The following is a 26,781-nucleotide window of genomic DNA, read 5'->3' as shown; positions in this document are numbered from 1 at the left end:
CGTTCTACACTAGTGTCGGCAGCAGCCATTTGCAGACGATATAACTTTCAATTGTTGTAATACGCATTCATTGTTTCTCTATTAATACACACGACAGAATACAAATTATAAGGCTATTATTTTATCGCAAAGGTAACTCGATAATGAACGTTAACGGGTGGGGGGGGGGGGGGGCGGCTTGTGAATGAATTCAGTACGAAACTGTATACGGCTCTGGTTATCATATCCGTATGGCGCACAGCGGTAACGGTGAAATGGCAACATCGCTCGCTTCCGTGATCAACTGCGCTACTCTACTATCAATCACTCTGTAGTTTTCATAGAAATACTTAAATTCTTTCTGGGAGGTATTGTTCCAGGATGTCATTAACAATAGTTCCCGCCCCCGCGGTATTGGCCGCCCAGTTTATCTTCTGGTTTCCATTGGTGGTAATGCTAATACCGGAACTTGAAATCCGTTCCAAATAGTCCCCATTCTGACTCGCTCTTTCCCACCAGCAGCTCGTCTCAGGCTACAACGAGTCAGAACTCGAACAGCCCGCTGCTCCGTAATGGGCAGTTCATGAAAAGAAAGACGACCTCCAAAAGTGCGAAGTATGCACAAGGTCATCACGAGCGGCTCAAATTTTACTTAAGTGGGGAAGCTGTCAAACCGCCTCGTCTCTGTTCTGCGTTCGATGTTTTGAACCACTACGACAGAAACAGTTATTCGGTATGTAATATTCTATCCCAGTCAGTGTGCATTTAAGTTAACCCCCCGGTCGGTCGCAACCTTTTCGTAACTTCGTTCAGTCGCCCAAAAAAGCACACATTTCAGATTGCCATAATTCCCATCTTGCTTTGGATTTGGTGGATATCCCTTTGTATTAACCTTCTTTAGGATCTGGATTAAGAGATTAAAAAAAATTTAAGGAATGAACATTTGTATTGCCTGAAACATAAAATTTTGAAAATAATTTTTTTGCCCTCCACTGTACTTGAGTGAAAATTTTGACCGAATGGTGACATAAACATTAAAAGAAAACACACAAAACCACATAGGACTTCATTCTGTTCCTAGTGAGCACAGTCCTCCACAGATTCGCAGGATTTAGGCTCCTCAGAAGAAGTTGGAAGAATGGCAACTTTGCACCCATCGCAGACGTCGTTTGCTTGTTTATTGCATATAGGTTTGGCGCAACACACACCTAGACACGGTAAGTCTCCTCAAACCAGCTTCAGTCGTGCAAGGCACATACCTACACCTCTTGATGGGTGGTTCGTCTTTATGTTCATCATTATCAAAATTCATTTTGGGGCTGAACTGCAGATTTAGAGACTGGAGGGGATCCCATGCCTCTTTTGGCTCCTTCTCTGCAGCTCTGGGAGAGTAAGCGCGTGGGCCAACTTCTTGAGAAACACTCTCCTGCACAATGGTTCAAGATCATTGCCAAGATAGACGAGGAGAGAGTTGATCCCAGCCAAATTCATCATCGAATAAAAGATTACCATTGGCCAACGCTTGGTGTTCCTACATACATCATAAGTTGAAGATATCTGGTCTGCAGTATCCACTCCACCTTTTGTGGAGTTGTAGAATTTTATCATCTCTGTCTTCTTGACCTGTCCAGATGTAGAATCAATAGCATCGTCGTTATGAAGGGAAGAAACGAGTAGAACATTTTTTATCTTTTGGAATGTACGAGACCAGAGTTTTCCCATCGTTGAACCCGAACATACTGTTTCCTTCCTTTCACATTCACAAAGGTTGAAGCAACACTCTCTCTCTCTCTCTCTCTCTCTCTCTCTCTCTCTCTCTCTTTGTTTTTTGCTAACCGTACCAACATAGGTGAGCTTAGGGGTTTTGAGCTCATCAACAAACCAGTTGTCTGACGTGGTATTTCGTCCACTTCCTAGTAAGGGCTGAACCATTCGTTTGACGTCGTCAGGTGGTTTGTTGCTCACCCTGAAAGGACCTTCAGGCTGCGTACCAGCGAACACGTCCAAGTTGTATGTGTAGGTCATCTTTGCATCCACGAGGGCGAACAGTTTGATCCCATACTTGTTGGGTTTCGAAATGTACTGACGAAAAGGGCATCTTCCTCTGAAACCTAGGAGAATTTCGTCGATGGTGACGTTGTCTCCAACAGAATAGTTCTTTTGACAATTCTCGACAAATACTTGTAAGATTTCACGAATAGGACAGAGCCTGTCAATCTTTTTCCTTTGCTCTCGAGAGTTGCGATCATCAAAGCGAAGGCACCTGATCAAGGTTTTAAAGCGTCTTAGGCTCATAACCAAGCCAAATTTTTTAATTCCATCGTTTTCACGACCCCAAAACTCTTCTAAACTTTGACGATTGGCCTTACAGGCTCCTGCAAGGTACAGTAAACCAATAAACGCCCGAACTCCAGTCGTATCTGTTGACGTAATGTCTCTCGCTCGAGCAAAATTCCCCTTGATGCTCTCGGTATACTGATCGGTGTACTTCACCTTCATTTCAAGCATGGCATAAGTGAAAAAGTGATTCCAACACAGCTGAAGTTTTCGCCAGTCTAGCTGCTCCTACGACTCCTGGAAGGCGAGTGACAGTATTTTCTGGTCCTCTGCGCCTTTCCCTATTCGGTGGCTTCTTGGTCCATTTAGTCTTCTTATCCTTTCCTAATAGTGCCTCTTCTTCTTCAGTATCACAAGCCTCTTCATCGTCAGGATTGTTAGTAAACTCTTGCTCAGAAGCCGTATCATCTTTTCTTTCTTCAACCCCATCTTCTAACGCAATATCGCTTCATTCACCTAAATCTTCTATTAGCATTTGATCTTCTTCATTATCAGCTGTCAAAAGTCTTATTACCTCCTCAACATCCTTCTCGTTACTCAGATCGAACGTTCTCTTCGCCATATTGCCCAAAAATCTGGAACAGAGGACAAACGAAATATATTAGTTTTGCCATAACGAGTTCAGTCGCAATGTGCAAATTTCGCACACCTCATGGAACACCATTGTTATCTAGAAATACGACAAAATAACCTTATAAACTCATGAAATATAACGATTAAAGATGACTGCAAGAAAAAACATTCAAAATACGAACCTCAAAGTGTGACGTCTTCGGTCGCAACGCGTTTTTTGTTCCGGCTCCCGTGGCGACGTAGCGACGACAATGATGGGATGTCGGTAAGACCTTCCTGAGCCAGGAGGGTACAGGGGAAGGGGCGCCACTGTTCGCCTTTTAGCAGGAGAGCCAACCAAAAAACTGTAGCTGTGCTTTTTTCGCACAGGTGCGACCGACGGAGGGTTAAACATCGAGCAAAGTAAATGCATTGTAGGTATAAAAATTCACTGTTCTCGGACTACTTGGTTATCATTTAGAGGTAATCATTACAACAAAATCTGTTTAATTTCTTTCATTCTTCCTCCTCATCTGACATCGGGTTTGTAATATTGCGCCTATTCCGTAATTCGTTAATATCAGATAAGCGGTTCGCAAATCAACTTCTACAAAGGAGTGAGACATATGACAAATTATACCATTCGTCTGAACATGGATCTTTAAAGTAATAAATTAATAACAGGCTGACGGGTATAATTTATTTACGGGTCGTAAACTAAACACAGTCCCCTAGTATTGGTACGCAACAGCCAGATTTATAATATCCCACCACCAGCGACAATTTTCTCGAAACAATAACTTTTAAATTTCAGTTACTTCATAAATAGCATATTAATTTTCATGAAAGAAATCACAGTTAAAAACTGAGATTTTGGGTTATTCAAGTCTTATTCAGTTTTACAAAAGAATGTTTTAGGAAACGAAATTTTTTATCGTCAACAACTTTTCAAACATTATTTTTGAGAAAAGGAAATTTTATCAAAATTGGAGAAAAAGGTTTCAGCTGAGGTGGTGATAAAGACTAATAGAAATAGTTTTCGCCTGTGCAGGAACACACGTTGTAATTCTCGTAATTTTGTCATATTTCTTCAAATAAAACTAACTACACTATTGTATAGGAGAATGATAGGAAAACACTGTATAATGAAACACCTGTAAAAATATTGACAATTTCTCGAACATAAGGATTAGACCATACATAACATAAAGTATTATTTCGATCATTACGTCGCCTTCGTAAATGATCCTTTATTTTAAAATAAATGACCTGATGAACCTTCGTTGGTGTGTGTTAAACTATTCTACAGCTCAAAAGAAATGCTTTTATTGATTACAGTACGTGCTCAATGAAATAATTACTTATATGTGACCACATGTGTTTCATTATTCAGGTCTGTTTGTATAGGTACCTTTTATAATAGATTGGTACCAACTACTACAGTAATTTAAATTAGCTGTGCCTGAGATACATCTCGAAGTACGAAATTATGGTCGCTGATACAGACGTCATTTTTTGAGGGTAGTTTGCAGCAATAATTTCCACATATGGAGTCAGCAACAGTTACCATGGGTCTCACTGGTAAGACTGCCTCCCCAAGGGCAGGTGTATGACGTTTCTCTCCCTCTCTCCCTCTCTCCCTCTCTCCCTCTCTCCCTCTCTCCCTGTCTCCCTGTCTCCCTGTCTCCCTGTCTCCCTGTCTCCCTGTCTCCCTCTCTCCCTCTCTCCCTCTCTCCCTCTCTCCCTCTCTCCCTCTCTCCCTCTCTCCCTCTCTCCCTCTCTCCCTCTCTCCCTCTCTCCCTCTCTCCCTCTCTCCCTCTCTCCCTCTCTCCCTCTCTCCCTCTCTCCCTCTCTCCCTCTCTCCCTCTCTCCCTCTCTCCCTCTCTCCCTCTCTCCCTCTCTCCCTCTCTCCCTCCCCACCAGTTAGTGACCTCTCTATCCATTACTCGCTAACCAGTAATCATTTTTTTTAGTGGTTTTCACATCGCCATAAGGCCAAACGGGTTGTACACACGGACTGTAAACTTCGACGTTGAGACATGTCGGAGACCTCGTTCTGGAAACTGTTTTTTAGCAGAAGCTATTTTAATTCGTTTCTTTTGCTGTCCACGCAGTCGTCCTCAACTGCCCTAAATGCAAAAACTCAATTTGTGCTACTTTAGTTTCTTTCCGAAATCGCAGTTACAGTATTTTAGTCGTAATTGATTTCAAGCCTAATTTCTGCAGTAATAGCCAATTTAGACACTCTGCACATACCTGACGAAACGACTCGGTAAACGCATGTTCACGCCATTATTTTTAAATAAATGGGAGTAATGATTCTAGAAATCGGGGCGAGATTTTGTTGGACATATTTTAATAGTGAAATCTTCAACGGGTCCGTTTTGAGGTGGTGATGTGCGCACAGCAGCGGGCAGCCGGGAGCTGATGCACGGGTAGACAACACGGCAGGAGAAGCACGAGGAACCGGTCCGTGTGGTCGGAGCGGCAACACGGGCGCGCGCGTCGGTATTTATAAGACCAAAAACCCCCACAGCCCCACACGTGTTGTGTACGGCTGGACTCCACGGAAACTTGTCCCATTTCGTTGCTGTGTTGGTAGCTAAAACCTGTGGCGACATAGCTGCACAGGTGGCAAGCGCCACGCTCCTTTATTCACAACTATGCCATTCCCTGGAAAGACGACTTAATTGAAATCCTAGTCACTCAGTAATGCTTACATACAACATATCACGTCGTATATCCTTAAACAATATTTTATTCATATCTGACTTGAAATCCATGTATGAGGGTCGGAAGTGAATAAAAAACTATTTGAAACGTTTGATGCTTTACATATAAATCACAAATGTACACTACTGGCCATTAAAATTGCTACACCACGAAGATGAAGCGCTCCAGACGCGAAATTTAACCGACGTGAAGAAGATGCTGTGATATGCAAATGATTAGCTTTTCAGAGCATTGACACAAGGTTGGCGCCGGTGGCGACACCTACAACGTGCTGACATGAGGAAAGTTTCCAACCGATTTCTCATACACAAACAGCAGTTGACCAGCGTTGCCTGGTGAAACGTTGTTGTGATGCCTCGTGTAAGGAGGAGAAACGCGTACCATCACGTTTCCGACTTTGATAAAGGTCGGATTGTAGCCTATCGTGATTGAGGTTTATCGTATCGAGACATTGCTGCTCGCGTTGGTCGAGATCCAAAGACTGTTAGCAGAATATGGAATCGGTGGGTTCAAGAGGGTAATACGGAACGCCGTGCTGGATCCAAACAGCCTCGTATCACTAGCAGTCGAGATGACTGGCATCTTATCCGCATGGCTGTAACGGATCGTGCAGCCACGTCTCCATCCCTGAGTCAACAGATGGGGACGTTTGCAAGACAACAACCACCTGCACGAACAGTTCGACGACGTTTGCAGCAGCATGGATTATCAGCTCGGAGACCATGGTTGAGGTTACCCTTGACGCTGCATCACAGACAGGAGCGCCTGCGATGGTGTGCTCAACGACGAACCTGGGTGCACGAATGGCAAAACGTCATTTTTTCGGATGAATCCAGGTTCTGTTTACAGCATCATGATGGTCGCATCCGTGTTTGGCGACATCGCGGTGAACGCACACTGGAAGCGTGTATTCGTCATCGCCATACTGGCGTATCACCCGGCGTTATGGTATGGGGTGTCATTTGTTACACGTCTCGGTTACCTCTTGTTCGCATTGACGGCACTTTGAACAGTGGACGTTACATTTCAGATGTGTTACGAACCGTGACTGTACACTTCATTCGATCCCTGCGAAACCCTACATTTCAGCAGGATAATGCATGACCGCATGTTGCAGGTCCTGTAGGGCCTTTCTGGATACAGAAAATGTCAGAGTGCTGCCCTGGCCAGCACATTCTCCAGATCTCTCACCAATTGGAAACGTCTGGTCAATTGTGGCCGAGCAACTAGCTCGTCACAATACGCCAGTCACCACTCTTGATGAACTGTGGTATCGTGTTGAAGATGCATGGGCAGCTGTACCTGTACGCGCCGTCCAAGCTCTGTTTGACTCAATGCCCAGGCGTATCAGGGCCATTATTACGACCAGAGGCGGTTGTTCTGGGTACTGATTTCTCAGGAACTATGCACCCAAATTGCGTGAAAATGTAATCACCTTTCAGTTCTAGTATAATATATTTGCCCAATGAATACCCGTTTATCATCTGCATTTCTTCTTGGTGCAGCAATTTTAATGGCCAGTAGTGTATTTAAGTCGCTGTTTCAGAGAACACCTCAGTTAATGCACTGCAGGTATAAATCGTGTACCTAGATGTGAGCACGCATCACTTGGTCGGTTGCTTCCGCAAGCGGCGATACGTGGGTTTTATACGGAAGTGCGGATACAGCCGTACGACAGATATTGATCGGATTTGCTTTATGAAGGGGAATGACAGTTAAATTCCCACACCCTCTCCGCCACGCGTACAATACGCTGTTAATCCCACTTTTAATGTTTCACAGTTGTCTAGGATTTGATACTAATAGGAATAAAATAAAAGATTCAGCACCTTCAACTATCATGGTGAGGTAATACTTAAGAACCGCTGAGATTTGGAGGTTCACAAACTGAGAAAAAAACATTGAAATTGCCTTAGTAGCAGTTATGTAGAGAGATCTGTCTCCTCTCAAGCAGAGCTACAGCACTATGTTACAGTAGTGAAACGGAAAGGTGTAGACGCCGCCGAATGCCCGCATTTGACTTAGGCAGGAGAAATAGGAAACATGGAAAAGAGAGGAAATTGTAAGGAAAATGTTGGTGCCAATAAAACACAACGATGAAGATAGGGACAGGAGTAATGACGGTCTGTGCAAGAAAACTGAACAGCTGAATGTAATGATGAGAAAACGCAGAATGATGTTTTGCGGTCACATGGTTCAAAGAATGAAAACGGGATATGCGAGAGAATTTTTTTAACACGTCAATGGCCCCAAGAAATCAGAAGTACTCCGAAAGAGACGAAGAATAAAGAAAATGAAATTATGTAGAGGTACACTTCGAAAGCAGGTTTTAGATTCCCATCTCCCGACAAAACTAAAAAGGAAATCCAGAGCAAAGAGATAAGAAGTTTGGGAAGAGCAGCAAGCTGATCCAATGAAAAATTATTGGAAAACCGGAAGTTAAATCAGAAGAAGCTATTTACGTGGTCACAGGAACACCCAGATCAAGAAGAAAGAATAAAATGTAAGGGTCGGTCGTATGAAAACGAGAGAGGTGGAAAAAGTAAGTAAATTATTTATTTCACAAGTAACCACCATAACTTAGTACCGGTACATACATCCCACTGTTACACAAGACATGGAAAAACGTTTGCGGTTGCCTTCGAAACCACGATTGTATTGGGAAATGCACCTCTTCTTCGAAAGCAAATAGACGGCCACGAAATTGTCGCTTCAGACTTCCAGAAATGGGGGAATCACGTGAGGAGAGATCGGGATTGTATAGGGGATGTTAGACGACGTCCCAGCGAAACTGTTGCAGCGTGTTCAAACAGGCACAGGGAAAGTCACGATGACCTTTTTCTTTGACAGTAAGGATCCGGTCCTCATTGACTCTCTGTAAGAACGGGCCACAGTTAACGCACAGTGGTACGTGGCAAGTCTGGAGAAAGAGAAGCGCACCATCGAGTCCAAACGCCTAGGAATGTTGGCGAGCGCAAATATTCTGTTGGAGGATAATGCCCACCCACGTGTTGACAAGGCTGTTTCGACTACGCTGCATACGTTTCAGTGGGCATCTCTTACACATAGCCGGCCGAGGTGGCCGAGCGGTTGTGGTCGCAGGTTCGAATCCTGCCTCGGACATGGATGTGTGTGATGTCCTTAGGTTGGTTAGGTTTAAGTAGTTCTAAGTTCTAGGGAACTGATGACCTCAGATGTTAAATCCCATAGTCCTCAGAGCCATTTCTTACACATCCTCCATACAGTCCCGAACTTTGCCAGTGCGATTTCCATATTTTTGGAGTCCCGAAAGAGACATTCGTGCTCGCCTGGGTACAATCATGCTTCCGTAGGGAACTCCTAACATTTTTTTACAGGCTTGATATAATAAAGAGAATACTCTATTCCCGCCTATGTCGTTTTTGACTGCCTCTTATATATAAAATGTTTTTAAGTAACTATTATTTGTTTATATTACTTAATACTTCTTTAGCATAATTTGAGAGTAATAATTTACGCCATGTTAAATCGTACTTCGCTCTCGACTGTTTCATTGAGTCGTTTCCGCCTACGGTCAGGAAGGTCAGTGTTTCTGTTCCATTTTTTCCGTGGTGCAGTTTCTTTATCTGTCTTCCCTTAATCAGATGCCTGTAGTTTGCCAGTTCTTCCTGTGACGTCACGAACCGTGTCGGACTTGTTGTAGATATTATTTCCAGGCTGTCAGTGTTCTCCTCTACCTGGCGGGAATGCTCTCTGGACAGTCTGTAACCGCGCGACCGCTACGGTCACAGGTTCGAATCCTGCCTCTGGCATGGATGTGTGTGTTATCCTTACGTTAGTTAGGTTTAAGTAGTTCTAAGTTCTAGGGGGGTGATGACATCAAATGTTGAGTTCCATAGTGCTCAGAGCCATTTGAACCATTTGCTCTCTGGAGCTTGCTTTATGACACAAGCGCATCCGTTTGGTCTGCTGTCAAGCGAACGTGCACTGTGTTAAACATGGGTTGTAATTTTCTGCAATTCCCTCCAAATTTGAAACTGTTTTCATGTTACCTTATTTTCCGTTAATTATCTATTAAAGTTAGAAATATAAAAAACAAACGCTTTTGGGAAAATGTTCTCTTCTTTTTTAGATGGGGCGGGTACCCAAAGGTACCTTCCTAATGATTATAACTGTCTCTAGAGACAGATTGCCGATCGCATAGGCAAACGATTTCGGGTACTTTTGACCATGTAACTTTACATTACATTTATTTATTTTGAAAGAAGAAACGCAAATTGAATTTGCTGTTATTTATGTTATTACATCCATCCAAAGAAGAAAACTGTAAGGTACAATAACCGTAACAAGTAGAGAATAAACTTATAATCGTACAGCTAATGGCACAAATATGCTTTTACAAAATAGTTAACAGCCGTAGATAGTCACCTTCGAAAAATTTAACATTTGTTCATGTTGACGCGTAACCTGCCAGTCTTTTGCGCCAGGCTGTATTAATAGAAGAGATAGAAAAGATCGAAGTTCTGCGCTTTTCGTCACGGCAACGTTTATCCGTGCGTTATGGAGATGGACAACGTACTCCTGTGTCAGACGCTACAAAAGAATCATTGTGCATCACGGACAGGTTACTTTTGAAATTTCAAGAGCGTACGTTCCAAGCACAGTCGCACAACATATCACTTCCTCTCACATGCATCTCGGGATATGACCATGACGTGAAAATTAGCGAAGTAAGAGCTCGGACGAGAGTCTTCGCTCTTCCCACGAACCATTTGCGAGTCGATACGGCACGATGAAAGTGATTATTGTACCTTCAGCCACAGACCATAAGGTGAATTGAGGAGTATAGATGTAGGTATAGCTGTAGACGTACCATACCGTAGGAAAACTTGAAAGTCGAGTGTACGGACTTACGTACGCGAAAGTAATTACTATCTTGACGCCAGTGTGCCACCGGATTTCCGGCGTACCGGACCGGTTAAGGCGGTTTACAGAGTTGTGTGCTGTATATCTGGAGGAAGCAGTGGATGAGGGTAACACTCTGTTTACCGCCTACCAGTAGCCCTAAGAAACGTATACACAGTGGCTGTATAACTTGTCTTCCTGCATAACAGTGCTGAACTCTGGTTGTGAGGATATAATAAAACACACTCCCGCGTGTCGCGTACTTAGCACTTTGTCACGTAGCCTGATGTGTTTCTCCGTAATTATGCATCTGTGAAAGATTTCGATAAAATCCAGTGTTTTAACTACATTTGGGTTGTTTCAGTGGCCCTTCGAGCTGTCCCTCGATCACGGCCACTACATGCGGCCTTTCCTGTAGTTTTCCATCCACTCGCACTCATGTGCGGAACAGTACTGGCAACTGTACGTACGTGGCTCACCTAAGCAAACAGTCGTACCACTCATCACCATTTTCTGCGCGTCTGACACGTGCCTTGCGTACCGAGCCGTGAACAGCAGTTTTTAAGGCGACTTTTCATCAACCAGTCGGACATGACACTTTTTGTAACCAGCTTAACATTTTGCTGATGTAAACCATTCAGAAAACTGAGGTGAGGAGAGGCATTAAAAACTGACTTAAAAACAACGACGAAACGCTGTTCTGAGTTAATGTTTGGTGTTTGATGGAACGAGGGGTTTTGCTCCTTGATGAAACGAGAAGTACATCAGATAGACACCAGCGTACTGATTTACCCACCGAAGGAAAAAGTTAGCTAAGCTAGTTCACATTTTTTTATGACGTCGGACACAAAATCTCGTGCAATGTGAAAAATTCTTCTTGCGACAACGTCTTGTTTAACCGCACTTCCGTATGATTTGCAGTTTCTTCGTCACTGTAATTTTTTTCATTATTATTTTACACGTCCATTGCCAGACCACGCATGTATTTAACAGATCGTAGTTTGCTGGAAAGCGGCATAACAAGATACGTTCCGAACCGTAAGGAAAGCGATCGGCACCTGGAAGTCGGGAATGCAGCTGAGGATGTGGTTTCCGATCAACCTTCAACTAAAGCCAAAAGTTGATGTGCTGCGTGCTAAGTACAAAAGCTTCGCCAACGGCGGGCACAGGATCACGTTAAATGGTCAATCCCTGTTTAGGTTGATACGGAACATCTGTGGGGTATGACTGAAACAGCGTCTTTCACAGGAGAATACTTGGAGCTTCTCACACACGAGTGACGGACTGCAACAGTCGGTCGCCAAGCCGCGCAATCTGTCCGTAGATAGCACGTAGCAGTTAACGGATACCAGCGATGGATGTCTGATGGCTGAGAATCCCGAAACAATCTGACAAATCCTCGACAAGTCTGGCAAAGTGACTAGCTAGGTGTCTGCAAATATTAATGTGCGGACACTTTAACGTAGCAGTTTTAGGTGGAGTGGTTGAACTGTCATTGCCTAAGACATGGGCAAAGGTAGGGCTGAACTGCCTCGTTTACGACACTACCAATGTCAGCAAGCAATTGCCCGGTAGGCATTACTAAATGCTTGGTGCACTTTGGACTGTGCGGTACTGCTCGTTTTCCTTCGTTTCTTTGAAATGGGTTAGACACTAATCCTGGGCCGATCACACCAGGAAGCTGTCTCCGCTCCCTGTTGCGAGCCTCGAAGTAGACATTTGTGCAAAGTTGATAATAATCGCAAACCCCCTCCAGCCGGTGGTTCTGATGGAACAACTTTTTAACTTTGAAACAGACTCCGGTGATATTAAAGAGAGATTTTAATTTCAGTTTAAAACATTTCAGTGCGCACCTATTCTGCAGCCGTGCCGTTCCACATATTCTCTGCATAAGAGTTGTATTAACCATGTGCGCTGCTATTGATAACTTTTTCTACACATGCAGAGGCTGCGAAGCCGTTAAGAAAGAGCTTAAAAGTTAAAACTACTAGACTAATAAACGAAATAGTAATAAAGGACTTTCAAATGCAAACACTGACTGAAAAGATGTACACAACATATTTGGTGTTAATGGAAACAAATTGTGTAACATAGCCTACAGTCCCCGAGAACAGCGTAGTAAAAAATGGTTAAATAGACTTCAATTCCCATTTGTTACTTGTTCTTTTACAAGCATTTGTCGACACACACAAATTGACTGACACTGTTCTTACACACAGCAGTTCATTTTGTCTGACAGTGTACTTAAACACAGCAGTTCATTTTGCATAGCAGGACGGTATGGTGGGATCGAAGCGATTGCAGGCTTTTCGCTGCCGAGATATGGAGAGCTCCGTCAGTCTACATGGAAAGTACTATGGTGTGGTTTCTGGGGCACAGATGTAGGTAACTGGCGGCATGTTACTCTTTCTTTATCTTCGACCATACCATTAATTGGTTTGGAAAAACTGTGGTCGATTTTGAGAAAATATTAAGTCCAACTGCTAGAAAATAAAATAAAATAGGGTGGTAAACCGGCCTACAATCTCATAAATTTTTGAAAAGAGAGCAGCTATAAAATCCGCGGAGGCGTGCAGCACTCAAAATCGGTTTAGCAATTAACCATCAGTATGTAGCTTGCGTAGTGATCGTAAGATGAGAGACATAATGAATAAGAGGGGGAGAGGAGGTTGCGTATAGAGAGAGGAATGCAGTTTGTCGTTCTACGCTCGCTCGGTATGCGAATGCAATAGGAATAACACTGCTACAGCGTACCTCCCACCTTGCAGGCATTGCGGAGCATGTATGTATGTGTAGAAAATCTTTGGTTAGTGAACGGTTGCAATTTTTACAACATTAGCTCTTCCAAAAAGAGTAGTGAAACTGAAGGGAACCGCCACGGCTAAAGTGGAATATTGTGGGAACAGCCGTGTCTGGGAAACGCGCGCAGACGTGGCAACAGCTCGGATGTGCCGGCCCAAGGTTGCCGTGCGGTGCGGCTCGGCGCGGCGCGGCGGCCGCCACGGGGTTTGCAGAAGTGGTGCCACCGCGCCGCGGCCAATGGCGGCGCACGAGCAGGGGGTGGGAGCGGGAGGGGGCAGCGGCAGCGCCAGCGGCAGCCGCGGCCTGCAGGCCGAGCACCTGCGCTCGCTACCGCCGGAAGCGGCCACGGCTGCGCTAGCAAATCAGCACAGCGACTCTGATCCCGCTTTAAATTCAGACAGAACGCGTCCGACAGAACACACGTAGCCAATATGTAGGTCGTGACGGTTTGTTTTTCCATCAGACTGGTTTGCTGCGGCCCGCCACGAATTCTTCATCTCAGAGTAGCACTTGCAACCTACGTCCTCAGTTTGTTGCTGTGTGTATTCCAATATCTGCTAGAGTTTTTGCCCTCTACAGCTCCCTCTAGTACCATGGAAGTCATTCATGTCTTAACAGATGTCATATCATGCTGTCCCTTCTCCTAATCAGTGTTTTCCACATATTCCTTTCCTCTCCGCTTCTGTGCAGAACCACCTCCTCATTCCTTACCTTATCAGTCCACCTAATTTTCAATATTCGTCTGCAGCACCACATTTCAAATGCTTCGATTCTCTTCTGTTCCGGTTTTCCCACAGACAGTGTTTCACTACCATACAATGCTGTACTCCAGACGTACATTCTCAGAAAGTTCTACCTCAAATTAAGGCCGATATTTGATAGTAGACTTCTCTTGGTTTTGCCAGTGCTAGTCTGCTTTTCATGTCGTCCTTGCTCCGTCCGCCATTCGTTACTTAACTGCCTCGGTAGCAGCATTCCTTAACTTCATTTACTTCGTGACCATCAATGCTGATAAGTTCTCGCTGTTCTCATTTCTACTATTTCTCCTTACCTTCGTCTTTCTTCGATTTACTCTCAATCCATACTCCATACTCATTATACTGTTCATTCTCTTCAGCAGATCATGTAATTCTTCACTTTCACTCGGGATAGCAATGTCATGGGCGGCCGGAGTGGCAGAGCAGTTCTAGGCGCTTTCAGTCTGGAATCACGCGACCGCCACGGTCGCAGGTTCGAATCCTGCCTCGGGCATGGATGTGTGTGATGTCCTCAGGTTGTTAGGTTTAAGTAGTTCTAAGTTCTAGGGGACTGACTACCTCTGACGTTAAGTCCCATAGTGCTCAGAGCCATTTTTGAGCAATGTCATCAGCGAAACGTATCGTTGACATCCTTGAAATTTAATTCCACTCCTGAACCTTTCCTTTATCTCCATCATTGCTTCCTCAATCTGTATATTGAACAGTAGGGGCGTAAGGCTACATCCTTGTTTTACACCCTTTTTAATACGAGCACTTCGTTCTTGGTTATCCACTCGTATTATTTCCCTCTTGGCTATTTATTATACGTATTGTATACTACCCGTCTCTCCATGTAGCTTACCCCCACTTTTTTCAGCATTTCTCACATCTTGCACCATTTTACACTGTCGAACGATTTTTCCAGGTCTACAAATCCTGTGACCGTGTCTTGATTTTTCTTTAGTCTTGCTTCCATTATTAACCGCAACGTCAGAATTGCCTCTTTCGTGCCTTTACCTTTCCTAAAGCCAAACTGATAGTCATCTAGCGCATCCTCAGTTTTCTTTTCCATTCTTCTGTATATTATTGTTGTAATCAACTTGGATGCATGAGCTGTTAATCTGATGGTGCGGTAATTCTCGCACTTGTCAGCTCTTGCCGTCTTCGGAATGCCCGGCAGTCAGACAGTATGCCGCCAGACTCATACATTCTACACACCAACGTGATAGTTGTTTTGTTGCCACGTCCCACAATGATTTTAGAAATTCTGATGGACTGTTATCTATACCTTTTGCGTTATTTGATCTTAAGTCCTCCACAGCTGTTTTAAATTCTGATTCTAATACTGGATCTCCTACCTCTTCTAAATCGACTCCTGTTTCTTCTTCTATCACAGTAGACAATTCTTCCCCCTCATAGAGGCTTTCAGTGTATTCTTTCCACCTATCCGCCTCTCCTCTGCGTTTAACAGTGGAATTCCCGTTGCACTCTTAATGTTATCACCCTTGCTTTTAATGTCACCGAAGGTTGCTTTTACTTTCCTGTATGCTGAATCTGCCCTTCCGACAATCATTTCTTTTTCGATGTCTTCACATTTTTCCTGCAGCCATTTCGTCTTAGCTTCCCTGCACTTCCTATTTACATCATTCTTCAGCGAGTTGTATTTCTCTATTCCTGAGTTTCCCCTAACATTTTTGTAGTTCCTTCTTTCATCGATCAACTGAAGTATTTCTTCTGGACCCATGGTTTCTTCGCAGTTACCTCCTTTGTACCTATGTTTTCCTTTCCAACTTCTGTGATGGCCCTTTGTAGAGACGCCCATTCCTCTTCAACTGAGCTATTCCTCATTGCTGTATCTATAGCTTTAGTGAACTTGAAGCATATCTCGTCATTCCTTAGTACTTCCGAGTCCCACTTCTTTGCGTATTAATTCTTCATGACTGTCTTCAGCCTACTCTTCGTCACTGGTATATTATGTCTATGTCTGCCCCTGGGTACGCCTTACAATCCAGTATCTGATTTCGGAATCTTTGTCTGACCATGATGTAATCTAATTGAAATCTTCCCGTATCTCCTGGCCTTTTCCAAGTATACCTCCTCCTCTTGTGATTCTTGAACAGATTATTCGCTATTACTAACTGAAACTTGTTGCAGAACTCAATTAGTCTTTCTCCTCTTTCATACCTTGTTCCAAGCCCATATTCTCCTGTAACCTTTTCTGCTACTCCTTTCCCTACAGCTGCATTCCAGTCTCCCATGATCATTAGATTTTCATATCCCTTTACATACTGTGTTACCGTTTCAATATTCTCATACACTTTCTCTCTCTCTTCATTTTCGGCTTGCAACGTCGGCATGTGTGCCTTAACTACCGTTGTCGGTGTTGGTTTGCTGTGGATTCTGATCAGAACAACCCTATCACTGAACTGTTCACAGTAACACACTCTCTGCCCTGTCTTCCTATTCATAACGAATCCTACTGCTGCTGTTGATATTACCCTACACTCAGCTGACCAGATATCCTTGTCTTCTTTCCACCTAAAAATCCTAAATCTATTCGTACTTAAGTATTTGCTAGAGCAGGGCTTCCCAACCTGTGGTCCGCGGACCCCTTTGGGGTCCGCCGGCTTTTTCTAGGGGGTCCGCGGCCACCTTGCACCAAATCGTGTAAAATAATGAGTAAAATTAGTGAATAAAAATATGAAAATCAAATAAATCACTATTGTTTTTTTTTTCGTGTGAAAAACAAGTGTACTTTGACTTCAGGTCGTATTCCCAAGCAGCCTTTGCGGTTTCTGAATGAGAACGTATACACAGTTTAGTGCCGAAGAATGCGGCTTCTCTGATAAGACTGTTTAGCAACAATACGGGGGTCGTTTGTGCGCCGGCTCAGGGCGCTAGATGCGCGGAGCGGCCTTTGTCGACCAATCACAGCGCTCCCTGGCACGTATGCGGTTCCAGTCATCATTAAATGTTAAACTTGCTTTGTCAGTGCACTACCTGTTTCATAAGTCGATTTATTACTTCTAACATGGATCGGTGGCTGAAGTCAGGACCATTGAAGAAGGCTACAGTTTTTCCATCGCCTTCACAACAAGGGAAGTTTCCAGTTTAATGGAATCACGGTGAAGAAGAACTGAACCGTTTTCTGAAGCATTTGAATAGCATCAATTCAAAAATACAATTTACTATGGAGACAGAAAGTAATGGACAGATAAATTTTTTGGACGTCTCAGTAATTAAACGAGCAGATGGGACTCTGGGTCACAAAGTCTACAGAAAAGATACGCATACCGATCGTTATCTTCATAAGCATTCAAACCATCATCCCAGGCAGAAGAGAGGCATCATCAAGACATTGGTGGACAGGGCTAACAAAATCTGTGAGCCAGCTTATTTGCAAGAGGAACTAAACCACTTGCGAACCGCTTTCCAGAAAAATGGGTACGCTGACAAGGAGATAGATAGAGCACTCCATCCCAGAAGAAAAATGTCCGAAAACATGCAACAACAACAACCATCGGTGGGGAAAGTTTTTCTTCCGTTCATCCACAATATTACGGACCGTATCGGGAAAGTGCTGGCCAAGTTCAGAGTTGATACAATCTTCAGACCCACCAAGAAAATTAGTGAATGCTTAAGATCGGCGAAAGATGCACGACACCCTTTAGCTACTCCTGGTGTCTATAAGATTCCCTGTAGTTGTGGGAAGGTTTACATTGAAACCACGAAAAGAAGTATCAATATTCGCCTAACTGAACATAAAAGGAACTGTCGACTGGGACACACGGACAAATCGGCTGTAGCGGAACATGTTTTTGAAACGGGTGACCATGAAATAAAATTTAGTGAGACGAGCGTGCTGGCTAAGACATCGCATTATTATGCACGTATGTGTAGAGAGGCTGTAGAGATTTTTAAACACCACAATAATTTTAACAGGAAAGAAGAAGGCTTGAAGCTAGATAAGATATGGCGATCGACTCTGTACCAAAGATGTGACAATCGATTACCTTCGATCGAGAGTAATGACGCCAGCCAGAGAGAGTTTTACTGTTGTGGTGGCGCCCTCTACGCGCCCTATATAAACAGGACCTCCACGGCCTAGCAGCCAGTCGTAGACTCACCTCAGATGATGTTGCCCGCAGCTGGCAACGAAACGTCAGGGAGAAGTATTTCCACTATTGGACCACGGCCTCTTAGCCCGGAAGTTTTAATTACTGAAAGTATTTTGGCTTTCGGGGGAGAAGTTGGTAGTCGAAAAAGATCTCTCCGCAACGAAAAATGCCGTTGTTTTAACGGTTACCTCCCCCAACTCGGATATCATACCCGTGACACTCTTCTCCCTATTCCCCGATAAAACAAAATGAACTGTGCTTCAGTGAAATTTTCTATATGACCTCCGTCAATCCTATCCGGTAGGAATGCCGTAGCGCTCAGCATTACCCCAAAACAGGATGGACTAGCATAGTGCAGACAGTCTACTAGTTCTGCTGCGTGTTGTAACCGTTCTGCCAATAAAACGTAAAAGATGGTTGCAGTTTAACCTATTATCTCCCAACTTACCTTCCTGGGAAATGACAATGTTTTTCTACGTTTATATAGTGTATTTCAAGTAAGATGGATGAATCCTTTATTTTTTTACAGTTCTCATATGAACGGAACTGTCTGATCTATAAATAGATCCCTGGGATGATACAGTATCTGAAGTTTATACATAACGTTCGGATTTCGGAATTTCTGTTGAATATTCATTTTCATAAGTAAATTAGTGAAGCTTTATTATTTGAACAGGTAAATTACATACATTACCAAAATTACACATACTCGTGCTATTCGTTATTATATTTTTGTTCCAAGTTTCAGAAGAAAAAGTGTTACTTTTATAATGTACTTTACATATATCTATCACTGTAAAAACCAATGATTCATACTTTTACGTTGTTCTATCTCATTTTCTGTGACTATATTCAGAGCAGTTGCGACAAAGACATTTGTTACAAAATGTCAGTGATCTGCCTTTGCAATTAGCAAACAGGCGTCTGTAGGAGTTACGTGTTGACGCAAAGCGCTCCTTTCCATCGTATTTCACCGAGAGAGGCGGCGCACTGGTTAGCACACTGAGTTCGCATTCGGGAGGACGTCGGATCAAAACCGCGTCCGGCCATCCACATTTAGGTTTTCCGGGATTTTCGTAATTCACTCCAGGGAAATGCCAAGATGGTCGCTTTGAAAGGGCACGGCCGATTTCCTTCTCCATCCGTGACCCAATCAGAGCTCGTGCTGCGTCTCTAATGACATCGATGTCGACGCGACGTTAAACCCATTCTTCCTCCCATTATATTTCACTTTATGAAATAAGCGACCTCCTACTCTGCGACTGCTAGCCATTTTCACATACTGGACAGCAAGACGTCGTTGGAACTCCAATAAATCTTAGAGATCTTGCTCCATGTACCGTGCGATATATAATCCGACTGTTCACAACAGCCATATCAATTTTTCTTGTAAAGAGAACTCGATACCATTTCTTGCCGCCTAAAGAAGTGGCATATTTCCCAACAAGCCAGTCATGATGGTCTAATCCCATTTATACACTCCTGGAAATGGAAAAAAGAACACATTGACACCGGTGTGTCAGACCCACCATACTTGCTCCGGACACTGCGAGAGGGCTGTACAAGCAATGATTACACGCACGGCACAGCGGACACACCAGGAACCGCGGTGTTGGCCGTCGAATGGCGCTAGCTGCGCAGCATTTGTGCACCGCCGCCGTCAGTGTCAGCCAGTTTGCCGTGGCATACGGAGCTCCATCGCAGTCTTTAACACTGGTAGCATGCCGCGACAGCGTGGACGTGAACCGTATGTGCAGTTGACGGACTTTGAGCGAGGGCGTATAGTGGGCATGCGGGAGGCCGGGTGGACGTACCGCCGAATTGCTCAACACGTGGGGCGTGAGGTCTCCACAGTACATCGATGTTGTCGCCAGTGGTCGGCGGAAGGTGCACGTGCCCGTCGACCTGGGACCGGACCGCAGCGACGCACGGATGCACGCCAAGACCGGAGGATCCTACGCAGTGCCGTAGGGGACCGCACCGCCACTTCCCAGCAAATTAGGGACACTGTTGCTCCTGGGGTATCGGCGAGGACCATTCGCAACCGTCTCCATGAAGCTGGGCTACGGTCCCGCACACCGTTAGGCCGTCTTCCGCTCACGCCCCACCATCGTGCAGCCAGCCTCCAGTGGTGTCGCGACAGGCGTGAATGGAGGGACGAATGGAGACGTGTCGTCTTCAGCGATGAGAGTCGCTTCTGCCTTGGTGCCAATGATGGTCGTATGCGTGTTTGGCGCCGTGCAGGTGAGCGCCACAATCAGGACTGCATACGACCGAGGCACACAGGGCCAACACCCGGCATCATGGTGTGGGGAGCGATCTCCTACACTGGCCGTACACCACTGGTGATCGTCGAGGGGACACTGAATAGTGCACGGTACATCCAAACCGTCATCGAACCCATCGTTCTACCATTCCTAGACCGGCAAGGGAACTTGCTGTTCCAACAGGACAATGCACGTCCGCATGTATCCAGTGCCACCCAACGTGCTCTAGAAGGTGTAAGTCAACTACCCTGGCCAGCAAGATCTCCGGATCTGTCCCCCATTGAGCATGTTTGGGACTGGATGAAGCGTCGTCTCACGCGGTCTGCACGTCCAGCACGAACGCTGGTCCAACTGAGGCGCCAGGTGGAAATGGCATGGCAAGCCGTTCCACAGGACTACATCCAGCATCTCTACGATCGTCTCCATGGGAGAATAGCAGCCCGCATTGCTGCGAAAGGTGGATATACACTGTACTAGTGCCGACATTGTGCATGCTCTGTTGCCTGTGTCTATGTGCCTGTGGTTCTGTCAGTGTGATCATGTGATGTATCTGACCCCAGGAATGTGCCAATAAAGTTTCCCCTTCCTGGGACAATGAATTCACGGTGTTCTTATTTCAATTTCCAGGAGTGTATTGTAACTGTTTATAAGTTGTGGCTGTATAATAGTGGTTTTCTCCTCAGCTATTCTATTTCACCTACTTGCAAACGTGAGTTGCTCCACAGTATCAAAAATAGTGCCAATACGGACGCATTTATTATTATTCCATTTGACAAACAGCATTTCACCACCTGTATCAAAGACAATGATATAAATGCATTTCTAGCATTTGTAGACAATCTTGACTGGAACACTGTCTTTGATATTCGGACGGTAGCTGGGATGAAATACATATAATACACCAGACGGCAGTTACGAGTCGATGAATGGGAGGCAGTGGTTAAGAATGGAGTGAGACAGGGTTGTAGCCTATCCTCGATGTTATTCAACATGTACGTTGAACAAACAGTAATGGAAACCAAAGAAGACTTTAGAGTATGAATTAAAATTCAGGGACAAGTAAAAAGAACTTTGAGATTTGCTGATGACATTGTAATTCTGTCAGAGACAGCAAAGGAGGTGTAAGATCTGATCAGTTGAACGGAATGGACAGCCTTTTGAGAAGAGGATAGAGATGAACATCAACAAAAGCAAAGCAATGCATGTTGTCGAATTAAATTAGGTGATGCTGAGAGAATTATATCAGGAAATGAGGCACTTATAGTAGTAGATAAGTTTCACTATTTGGGCAGCAAAAAACTGATTATGGTTTAAATAGGGAGGATATAAAATGTTGGCTGGCAATGGCAAGAAAAGCGCTTTTGAAGAAGAGAAATTTAACATCGAATGTGGATTTAAGTGTAAGGAAGTCTCTTCCGAAAATATTTATCTGGAGAGTAGTCGTGTAGTCAGTCGTGTGTGGAAGTGGAACAAGGGCAGTAAACAGTTTAGATAAAAAGAGAGTAGAAACTTTCGAAATGTCGTGCTGCAGAATAATTCCGAAGATTAAGTTGGTCGCGAAAGTAATGAAGTATTCAATAGAATTGGAGAGACATGAAATTTGTGGAACAACTTGACCAAAAGAAGGGATCGGTTAATAGGAGTAATTTTGAAACATCAAGGGATCACCGATTTAGTATTGCAGGGAAGTGTAGGGGTGGGGGAGGGGTAAAAATGGTGGAGGGAGACCAAGAGATAAATAAGTAAGCAGATTCAGAAAGATGAAGATTGCAGTAATTATTCGGAGTTGATGAGGCGCACACGGGATAGAGTAGGGGAGAGCTGCATCAAAGACAGTCATAAGCTACAAGAGGCAATTTTTCCAATTGCTTTGTTTCTTGAACAGGGTACTCTCTATTTCTGTTTACTCGCACTGTACCTGTAGCCTTAAATCCAACGTTTCAGAGATTCAGCAACGGATATCGACTAATGAAATAGTTGTCGAAGTGAATAATGACCCTGAGGATTTTCCGTACAGTCAAACATATTTACCACCACTATTGTTCCAACACCAGTGATATTATTTTTGTATTTTCCGTGCCATAGTACAAATCAAAACTGAAACAGTAACCATAAGGAAAAAACAATGCCCACAGTTTATAGCCAAATCGAATTGACTTGCCTGGAATGAACTGTTTCAGTGCGTGATGGCCGTAATATTTCCCAGTCATATAAGTTTTCTGAAAATTTACCAAACTTCTGGAAAGGAGTCTTTCGTCTTTGTAAATTAGTAGCCTAACCTTGAACCCTCTATTATGCTTGCTGTCTTGAGTGTGATCATTATCATTGAAGTGAATTAGAGATTTTTATCTTCTGATATCTATTTGGCAATGTAACTTTCTTGACAATTTCCAATCCGAAGACATCGCCCACAGACCAATAATGTGTTTCTGATGGAAGTCTGTGGAACGCTGCCAAAAGTAGTAAGCCTAGGGAATACCCTGTTCTTCCGCGTCGAAAGTGAAACAGTGTACGTTTATAGAAAAACTTGCATGTCGTACTGAATCTCGCGATATGATCAAATGCATTGTTGAACCTGAAGATGGCGTGAGATCCTTTATTTTTTCCCGTTTTTCTAGAGCTGCAGCAGCTGAAATGTCATTTTTAGGAGTTGCAGTATATAATATTTACATTTTTGTGTAAGTCGACAGTTTGCTGCAAAATTTCTTCTGTTTTCTTTAGTTTACTCTAGCTTCAGTGCCCATTAGTGCATTACCCACAGTCCCCAAACACGTATTTTCAGTACTTCGAAACAGAACTTCCGCCGACGCAGGAACATCTAGAGCATTCACAGTACCCGTTGCACCATCACCCACCTCCATCGGTCAAAGCATCAATTTCCGGTGGAACAACCACCACATCAACACATGGTTTGCTATCATCAAATTCAGTTCCTGTCTCATTTGCTAGGTACCTGATACTAACAGCCTTTACATACGACCAGAATTTCTTTGGATTTTGTGAAATACCATATGACAATATTTTACTGCGGTTGTCCTTGAGGCATCACGCATTGCTCTCTTCACAGTTAAACGCGTTTCATTCAGCGTATCTAGATCTATAGCCCTACGTTTTGTTTTACACCTATTATGCAGTAATGCGTTTCTTTAGAAGTTTCTTTGCAGTGACTGTGTACCGTGGAGGTTCGCTTCCATTTTGACCTGTTCTACTGGGTACACGTATATTCAGAGCGTGGTCAACTATTCTATTAAACCTGAACCATAGTTCCCCTGCATGTTCCGGAGTGTGCTGAAAGTTTCATGTTCCTCATTGAGATATGACACAACTGATTTTCTAATCTAGTTTACTGAACATATGTATCTTTATGCTTGTTGCCACAACCGCGTCATGATCACTCTTTTTCGATGTGGACATCTCCAAATACGTCAGATCTATTTGTTGCCATCGGATCCACTACTCACTACCCAAGTTTGGGAGGTAGGAGGCGAGGTACTGGCGGAAGTAAAGCTAGTAAAGCTGAGGACGGGGCGTGAGTCGTGCTTGGGTAGCTCAGTTGGCAGAGCACTTGCCCGCGAAAGGCAAATGTCCCGAGTTAGAGTCTCGGACCGGCACACAGTTTTAATCTGCCAGGAAGTTTCAGATAAAGAAAACGAGAGTTATATTAAGGCGACACAAACACCTGTGGTAAAAATTACTGTTTTCCGTAAACATTCTGATGTTGATTGTTGTCAGCAAACTCGCAAACAGGTAATTTATGATGACTGCAGATAATATATAGGGTTTCTACTCTTTGAGGGAAAACTACATGTAACACAATTTGTTAGTAAGAATATCTGCTACAGTAACTAAATAACAAACGCCGATTTGTTAAAAGTTGCTCGTAGATTATGCAAAGAACAATAGTAGCTTCCGAAAATACTCAAAACTGCACGTTTGAAACTGGGCGTTTATTTGCATTGATACATAATGAAATTCAGTAATGATGTATACTATGGCTAAACCGTGAACCACAAACGGTGATTTGTAACGAATTAAATTATGTATGGAAAACACTTGTACTGCTAACATACGAAAATACAGTTTCGTAAGCGTCCGAAAATTTTGGAACACGCCTGTTTCTCAAGTAATGGTACTATGAAATAAGAGAAAAATTGTTTTGGATAGCCCTTCTGTCCTCAAATATTAAAAGAGCACAATTTCATGTAAGCCTAAAACTGACGATAACAGTACTAGTTATCGCACCGCTCGCGAAATTTCACACATCCCAACACAAACGGATATTGATACGATCAGTGAAAGATTACGCAGAAGAATCGACGCGAACAGTGAAGTATGCGAATCTGGAACTTTCAATCGATATACAAAGGAACACACAAAGGGAAATCCCTAAGTCGGCTTTAATATGTAAATAAACGTGCGTATTGCATTGACTTTCCACTTAGCTGGTTCTGTGAGCGCTTCTACACTGGCGTGCCGAGCACTACAGCGTACGTGTAAGTCGATCAAAATAGCAAAAATTTGCAGCACCAATAAAGCTCGTCTTTAGCCTGTTGCAGCTAACAATGTGGAACTTCATATCGTTGCTGTCAGCTACCGCCTTCCAGCAGTGCTGTTCAGTCGCTGCTGGCGTATCAGTTATTTCTATTATTTCACTGTGGCTATTAATACTTATAGATAAAGCAAACATGTCACCAGGCTAATTTTGGACGGTTCTATCGAATGGACAAGTAAAATTCCGGTTTAACCTTTTCAGACATTAATTTTTTCTGGAGGAAGGATTTTTTTTCTTTGTTATGCTCTTATGTGGTTTTCTATTGATTTTAGATGCAAGATTTATGCAAAAATATGCACCCGTTTTCAAAACATACTTTTTACACTTGGCTTCATTTTATGGACTAAAATAAGTAATTGTGAAATATTCTCTGTTGTAATAAATAGTAACACAATCATTTAATAATTACCACGCGAAATAACAATATTCAGTTTTACAATGAACTACACCGAACCAACAACATCCATGTGTGTGGTTGTCACGAGCTGCTGCGCACGGCTACATTGACTTGCTGATATTACCAGTCATGCCCAACAGTTGGCAGCACATGCGCATGATGCAAGGGTTGGACAGTCACAAATGTTTACCTTGGGTTTCCATTGGGAAAAAAATACTTTTGTTGCAGCTGAGAATCAGTAAAGGTTAATGTACACAATTAGAACCAGATTTCGTATGGGCCAATCCCATCTACATATATATGCTCAAAACATGAAAGAAAATAAAATTCCTGGCCAGGGAAATTTGGCAACCCCCTCACCCCCCTCTCGCTATCATCTCCCTAAAGCTGTAATTGGAAGCAAAGGTTGTCGATAGCAGCAGTAGAGCCGCATGCGGAAATTGATGAGGTTTATCAGAACAGATCTGACAAGCAGTTATCGGCAAGTACATCTGATCGCAGGTGGTAAACTGCTGCGTATTGCTAGTTGATACTGGAAATACCTGACAAGTGACCGTGGTCGCGATTGGTGTGTGATGTGGCACTGTGAGTTGCGAGTGACTCACTTCACATCACATCTTCCCACTCCCTACGCCTAGCTGCTTGCGCAAAAAAAAAAAAAAAAAAAACAACTTGTATGTCACGACACCGCTTCGTCCCGTCGCCTTTTCCGAATTTAACCGCTGCCAAAACTGTCTTTCAGAGTGGATGTAGTTTATACTGCGATTTCATGAAGCAGCGGAGGCTTTGGTTGCTGCTTGCCTGTTGACGGCCTTCTCTATTTATCCGTCGTGTTTTTTCTAACTATTCGCCAGCATAAAAAAATGGTTCAAAGGCTCGGAGCACTATGGAACTTAACATTCTAGGTCATTAGTCCCCTATAGAACTTAGAACTACTTAAACCTAACTAACCTAAGGACATCACACACATCCATGCCCGAGGCAGGATTCGAACCTGCGACCGTAGCGGTCGCGCGGTTCCAGACTGCAGCGCCTAGAACCGCTCGGCCACACCGGCCGGCCTGGCCAGCACAAGTTGACTAAAAGCTGGCATTGTGGAGGTGCATTACCGAAATGGAACCAGCGGTCCGCAGGTTTCATGTTCCCCGCCCCCCAACTTGCCAGACCACAGAATCAGAGCAACGGGGGTTCTCAGGCAGAATGAAAAGTGGGGCAGAGAAAACGCGAAAGCCTCCCTCGGCAGTGACTAACAGTGTGGTAGGAGGAACCTTGCCAAGACAGTGTCGGGCCACACGTTTGACAGCTAGCGGGCCGGTCCTCTCCCTCAGACATATCGGTCCTGGGAGCTGTCGGCTGCCTCTGCTTTTCTACTTCCGCTGCTCGGTTATTCTTGGCGTTTTATTGTTACGACCCGCCAGTTCTA

The 26,781-nt window shown here is 43.9% G+C and overlaps 1 protein-coding gene across 2 annotated transcripts in view; it reads left to right on the top strand.

Annotated features, from left to right (window-relative positions):
- LOC124711845 (proline dehydrogenase 1, mitochondrial-like) overlaps positions 1–26,781 on the top strand; it is a 282,355-nt gene that overhangs the window by 47,244 nt on the left and 208,330 nt on the right. The window lies entirely within an intron of this gene.

The sequence above is a fragment of the Schistocerca piceifrons genome, chromosome 8 (assembly GCF_021461385.2).
Source record: "Schistocerca piceifrons isolate TAMUIC-IGC-003096 chromosome 8, iqSchPice1.1, whole genome shotgun sequence".
Classification (NCBI taxonomy): Eukaryota; Metazoa; Arthropoda; class Insecta; order Orthoptera; family Acrididae; genus Schistocerca; species Schistocerca piceifrons.
The sequence above is the reverse complement of the archived record's forward strand: the minus strand, read 5'-3'. Positions and strand labels throughout refer to the sequence as shown.